This window comes from Hippichthys cyanospilos, chromosome 2 (genome assembly GCF_059441005.1).
Source record: "Hippichthys cyanospilos isolate Australia breed blue-spotted pipefish chromosome 2, RoL_Hcya_1.0, whole genome shotgun sequence".
NCBI classification, from domain to species: domain Eukaryota; kingdom Metazoa; phylum Chordata; class Actinopteri; order Syngnathiformes; family Syngnathidae; genus Hippichthys; species Hippichthys cyanospilos.
The window spans coordinates 20721714-20727713 of NC_142370.1; the positions used below are offsets into that span (position 1 = coordinate 20721714).

The following is a 6000-nucleotide window of genomic DNA, read 5'->3' on the forward strand; positions in this document are numbered from 1 at the left end:
GACCAGAGATGGGAGAAAAAGAACAAAAAAAAAACAGAGGCTTGATCTTCCATGATGAGGTCAGGTGACAGAAGTGAGAGCAATTCATCACAATGTAAAGGTGGCCAGCTCTGTAATATCGCTGGGGGAAAAGTCATTTCTGAGCTCTGACAGCACTGACAGGTAACACGCTCATACATATGAACGCCTGAAAACATTTCAGCTGTCTAGAATTGGATAGCTAAACTGTTTTCAAAATTCAAGAGTAATCTTCACAAACCCGCAGAGCCCCCTGTCACATGCGCACCTGAACACATGAGGACAGTAAGATCATCGTGAGAACGAGCATCCTCTTAAAACCGCTCTTGTAAACAGCACAGGACAACCTAGATTTTGTACAGAAAAGGACTAAATATAACACTGCATAATCCTGCAGAGGTGAGCCACACCTCCGAGCTGATGGACCATCTCTTCTGGGTGAGTTTCACCACATGTGCCAGACAGGAAGGTGTTTTGATGCAAATCAGATGATTAACAGATTTTTTTGGCCACCGTGCCAGGCTCAGTGGAGTGACTGGCTCGGATGGCCGAGAAAGCAGATGGGACGGAGACTCGAGACGGAAGCGACGGCTGGTGCAGCCCCAAATCTGGCATCAGTGGATCTCCGTGTGCACTAGCAAGGCTTCGGCAGGAAACAACAAAGTCGTTCTGCTCCAGCAATATTGCAGCGGCTTGCTCTTCTTGGCAGGTTATCGCTTGCCTGTAGCTCCGCCCCTAAACATTAATTATGCAGCTCAATGCAGCACTCCCGATTCCCTGCTGCAGCTCTTCTACTCTACTAACCTCAACTGTTGCCGCCCTCGGGCTCTCCATATTTTATTGACACATTGAATTGGAACACCTTATGCATCTGCTGCATTGTACGCAGCAAATGTTTCACCCAAAAAAAAATCTTCACATGGTAAAAGGTGTTTCTAAAAATGAATTCCTGAAACGATCCAAAGTAGTCCTTGAGGTAGTTCATGCTCCACCCCTTCTCACTTCAGTCAACCTCGTAAATTTAACATAATCCCATTGGAAATGAAACCATCCTCCTTCTGGTGTGATTAACTACCTACAGTAGGTCTATTTTTTACCTTTTTCTCCAGGCACGCTGCTGCTTCAGTGCAAATCTGTGGCAAACAAAGTGTGATGTCCTGTACTTAATATCGCTTAACGTCACCTTTCAGGCAATGTGCATTCGGCAAGGCAACTTCCAAGGGCAGCGAAGGCAACTGGACCTTGAGCAGAGAAAATCCACACTCTGCGATGGGACCCAGTATCACATCAGCAAATCGAGGGAAACCAGAGAGGAGATATAATGAGGGAAGCTCTCACGCAGCGTCCCGCCCCCAGGCAAGCAGTTGGATGCAAACGTGGCAGCTGATTATGGAAGCGGAAACAAGCTTCTCCGCCGTTTCCTCGAGCTTTGACATGATTATGATTCATTTTGCGTCACCGTGTATTGTATGTGTACTGGTGTGTATTAGAGAGAAAGTGTCCATGCCCTGCCAAAAACTGTACAATTAATCCCACTGAACTTCGATATGTGTGTGTGCCATCCAGGATCACCGCCTGACTTGAAATGAATAAATTGCTACATTTCTTACTTCTTACTAGCCCGCATGAGGTGAGGGTCGCCACGGATCATTATTTCTAATTTGCTACACAGTGTTTTGCCTTCAAAATGTCAAACCAGTGGCATACAACCACCAGCTATTTGAGGGTTAACGTTGTTTGCGAGGCTTTTGGAGCGCCTTCAATAAATTGCCTGTCTGTGTTTGCAAAGATGTCACCTCTGGAACAAAAGCAAACTGTGAGGCAGATGTTGCTAATGAGAAAAACATGGCCAGGGAAGGTGGGATCATTCCGCTGGTATCGCGCAAAAGTGTTACACGCTTACATAATCCAGAAGGGGCACGTGCGCAACTCCCTCTTACTACATCACAATGCTTTAACGGGATTATCTTTAAGAAGAAATATATCAAAAACTAATTACGAAGGGACACTGGCTGCAAAGCTCATTGTGGGATTGGGCTGCGCATCTCTGCTGCTGCAGGGGTCTCGTCAGTGCATGGAACCGGATGGCGAGCAGAGAACGCAGCGGGGGCTGGGCACTGCAATGTGCTGCAGTGCTCCCAGCTCAGCAATGCACACCCACTCTCTGCTCTTCCTCTGAACATTTCTTCAGCTCTCTCGCTATACATTCGTTCACGTTCCGTATCCAGCTTTCACCTCTCTTGCATTGCTTCTTCGGAACACTGGAAGAAGCGGCAGCTTCTGTTGTCTTGATGTAATCATCCCTGACTACTGTCTCACTTGTGCACAGATGAAAATGTTTGGGTATGTTCACAAGTGTGTGAGTAGCATGTTGCCTTTGTTGCCCCGATTTAAAAGCTTTTTGATTTCCAATAGTAGCACATCCTGTTGACTTCATTGTGACCCCGCCACCATTTTCCGGCAAGCGCTAGCCCTGTCAGACCGTCTGGAACAGAATGTTTCAAAAGCACACAACCCATTCATCCACCCACGTATCCTCACCAGGGTGTACAACCTGACCCGCATATATTTTATCTGCTCTTGAGTTTTGCCTAAAACTTTGTGAAACTGAATGTTTTGACTGCCTTGCATTGCAAATTCCAAGAAACCAATGTTTAAATCATCTTATTAGAGGCACTCAGATACTATCTTTCTTGCACACTAATTTGTGAGATTGCTGTCATTTCCCGTTAGCCTGCTGAGCTGTATGATCATTGCGATGTGCGCTAGCTGCATCCTGCAGACACATCTCCACTTCTTCTCAACCATGAACTTAAGGCAAGATGGATGTCCCCGCGGTCATCATTTTGGTGAGAGCTGCCATTATTATTTGTTGGACAAACAGTATTATGTCATGTGTTTGCATGTAACTGCAAGCGCTCAAACACAATGCACAAAACACAATTTGCTGCAAGGTTCTGTATCGTGCCAGCAAAATTAAACACACTTTGCGGAAGCAGAACACGTTTGGCCGTCACAGGATGAATGTGAGGTTATGGAACATTCAGTGATGATCAAAACAAAAACAACAAGCTGGCGCCAATGCTAGATGTGCAAATACATGCTGTGTGACTAACAAAAAATGCAATGAATAATTAAATGATTCGTACACACGCTAGATGGATCTGCTAAATTGACTGCCATTTTGAACCAGTAGAAAAATGCACAGGTGATGTATAATGCTAAACGTGTCCTTTTTATTTCAATGTTCATGTTTATTCAAGGCAGCAATGCATTCAAATGATTTTTGGGAGAGTGCCCGTCATTGTATGATCTGTCCATGGTGCTGAAACTTGGTACGCTGACCTCCCTGCAGATAAATCATTCTGAAAAAATAAACTTTCACATTCTGCCTGTATGTTTGATCTGATTCAGATGTTTCATCCTAAATAAAGGACAATTACACCGCGTACTACAAAATACAGAAAGTTTATCCATTTTTTTTTTCTCTTCGGTTCTGCAGCAGGACATCTGTGATCGAGCTCGTGTCTCAGAAATAACACAGTGCCCACTGCTGGTCAGTGTCAAATCTTCAAGATGGCATATTCGTGACAATAAAGCCATGAAGGTCAGGTTTGCAAAGTATGCAGTCACGACACTTAAATAAAAGTAAAAGTCATCCTCAACGTGCACAAAACCATACAGTCCTCTATTGACCATTTAAATGTTTATGACATTATCGGAACAAATAGAAAATCTGTAACATAACCACACATTCACCCAGAAGAAAATGCAAGGCGACACCAATCTGTCATTTCACGCTAGTATAATGTTAAACTTTACTGCAATCCCAAGCAGGCTTGAAAAAAAAAAAAACACCAACAACAACTCTTTTCGAACGCAATATCTTATTTCCGTGCCCTTTGCCTCGTACTGGCAATTATGAGGCAGCTCTGCTCAGGATGTAAGGGGGATACTGCAGCAGCAGAGAACCGTGTGCACAGAAACTTGCCTCGAAGCGTCAGGGAGTCCCGCACTAACCTCTCCCCCTCCCTCTCGCCTACCTCTGCCTCTCCCTCTGCTCCCCTGCTAAGACTTTCTTCTGAAAATGTCAAGTGTTGTTTTTAAAACGCCCAACAAAATGAAGCAGTAAAGAAGTTGAAAAAGTCAAAGACCGCGGGGCCATAAAGAAAAAGGAAAGTAGCAGCTTACCTTTTTAAAATGTTCCCCGCTTCACACTGGACACTGAGCTCTTCCCTACACTGGAACAAGACACTTTGAGATAGAGAGAAAAACAATCAATGTCCGCTTACTTTCTCTTATTTCCACTTTGACCGAAAGAGTCTAAACACAGCCTAAAAGACACACCTTGGCTCTGCCCCGCTGTTAACTACACACACACAGAGTGCACCCCGAGACCGGAGCAGCCAAATTGATAAATATCTGCTCAGGGGAGGGATACAAACTACACACGCCACACACTGCAGTTTTTTTTTCTTCCTCTTGCCCACTCGCTCTGCTGATTTTTTTTCCCCTGCTGTCTTTGCCTGCACTGCCTTCTGATTGGCCAAGCTGCTCTTCAATAACATAAGCTCTGTTCATTAGTTGAAAAGGGGGCACCTCCCGCCCAGCTCATCTCGCTGTTTTCCCCCATTTTCCCCCTTAGAGCATGTGGAGAAGAATGCTGAGCTCTGCGGTTTTATGCGCATGGAGTGAAGGAAAAAAAGAAATGGAGGACGGGGCGGGGGGCGCCGGACGGCCGGGAGAGGCAAAGCGTTGGGAGTTTCAGGAGCGGCGGGATGGCGGGATGGGGATTTAATGAAGGCACTGCAACGGGACAAGATGATTCAGCGTGGGGGACAAAGACGGCAGAGTTGGATGTCGAACGTCACCAGCCGCACCATGTGGAGGGAGATTTCCCAGCGCTCACTGCAGCGATAAACTCTGCTGCAGTGTGCTGCCTGATTGCGAGGCAAGGGGGGGTGGGGGTGGGGAGCTGGGCTGCAGTAATGCCGAAATAGTCATCCAGCGAGGCTGGCTCTACGCTGGGCTGAGAGGGGGAGCCAGTGTGTGCAGCGGTTAATGCTTTCTCCCTATGAATTATTGAAGGTGCCCCACAGCAGAGTGGGCGTGTCGCAGGCAGCAAAGTACCCAGATTGTTCCTCACATATCCCACTGAAAATAGCCATGTTTTAAATAGTCAGATGTTTGTGACAAATTATTCATTGGACCCTCCTGACTTGACCTACTAAATGTTAGCGATGATAAAACTCACAGTTGCAAAATTGGAGTAAATGTGAAGAGCGCTCATCCCAAGACCCCGCCCCTTTTTCTTGACTCGCTTCTGGTACTGCCATTGTGTCAGAGCAGTATTATAGTACAATACTTATGGAGATCAATAATGGATCATACTTCAACCATCTGCAGCAATGAAAATGAACACTTAAACGATGCCCCCACACTGTCATCTGCATGCCATGTTTGTTCAATGAACAAAGGGAACAAGCCTGGTCAATCAATGTGCAAATAAAGAGAAACCTGATATCAGAGAGGGACAGTGGCAAAACAATGCAACGCTGATCGCAGAGTGTACCTACTGCAGCTATCGCAACAGCGAAGACACTCAATCTGAGTGTTGTACCAGAAATGTCACTTTACCAAGATAATTTGAAAATAATAATAATAATTGGAGCATTTGATTGCAACTACCCCTGAGTGAACCCACCCCTAACAATAGGAATGATGTTTATTCAATTTATTGGGGTCTACTTTAGTGTGAAACCACTTCCTAAGCAGTTTTATGATGAAAATGACCTTTTAAATATTCTAAAATAAAAATGGTGTAAATCTCTTTTCTAAATACATTTCTCAATATAGGTATGAAAGATCCACTATCCTAACCCAATAGCAAAGGTTTTGAAGCAAACAGACAAATAACCACATCCTGTACTGTGATTTTATTTCGGAGTAAATGGCTCACTTGCATAAAAATTATTGTGCTAT

General features: G+C 45.0%; 1 protein-coding gene across 4 annotated transcripts in view; it reads right to left on the minus strand.

Moving 5' to 3' along the window:
- Positions 1-4613, minus strand: part of LOC148427798 (synaptotagmin-2-like) — a 79291-nt gene extending 74678 nt beyond the window's left edge. The window contains exons 1-2 of one of the 4 annotated variants that reach the window (XM_088408362.1): positions 4366-4613; positions 4210-4272 (exon numbers count right to left, since the gene is read on the minus strand). The gene's annotated coding sequence lies outside the window, so the exon portion shown is untranslated. Of the gene's footprint in view, positions 1-4209 lie in introns of all 4 variants that reach the window. The other 3 variants (XM_088408361.1, XM_088408365.1, XM_088408364.1) reach the window with 3 other exon arrangements.
- Positions 4614-6000: the final 1387 nt, after the last annotated feature.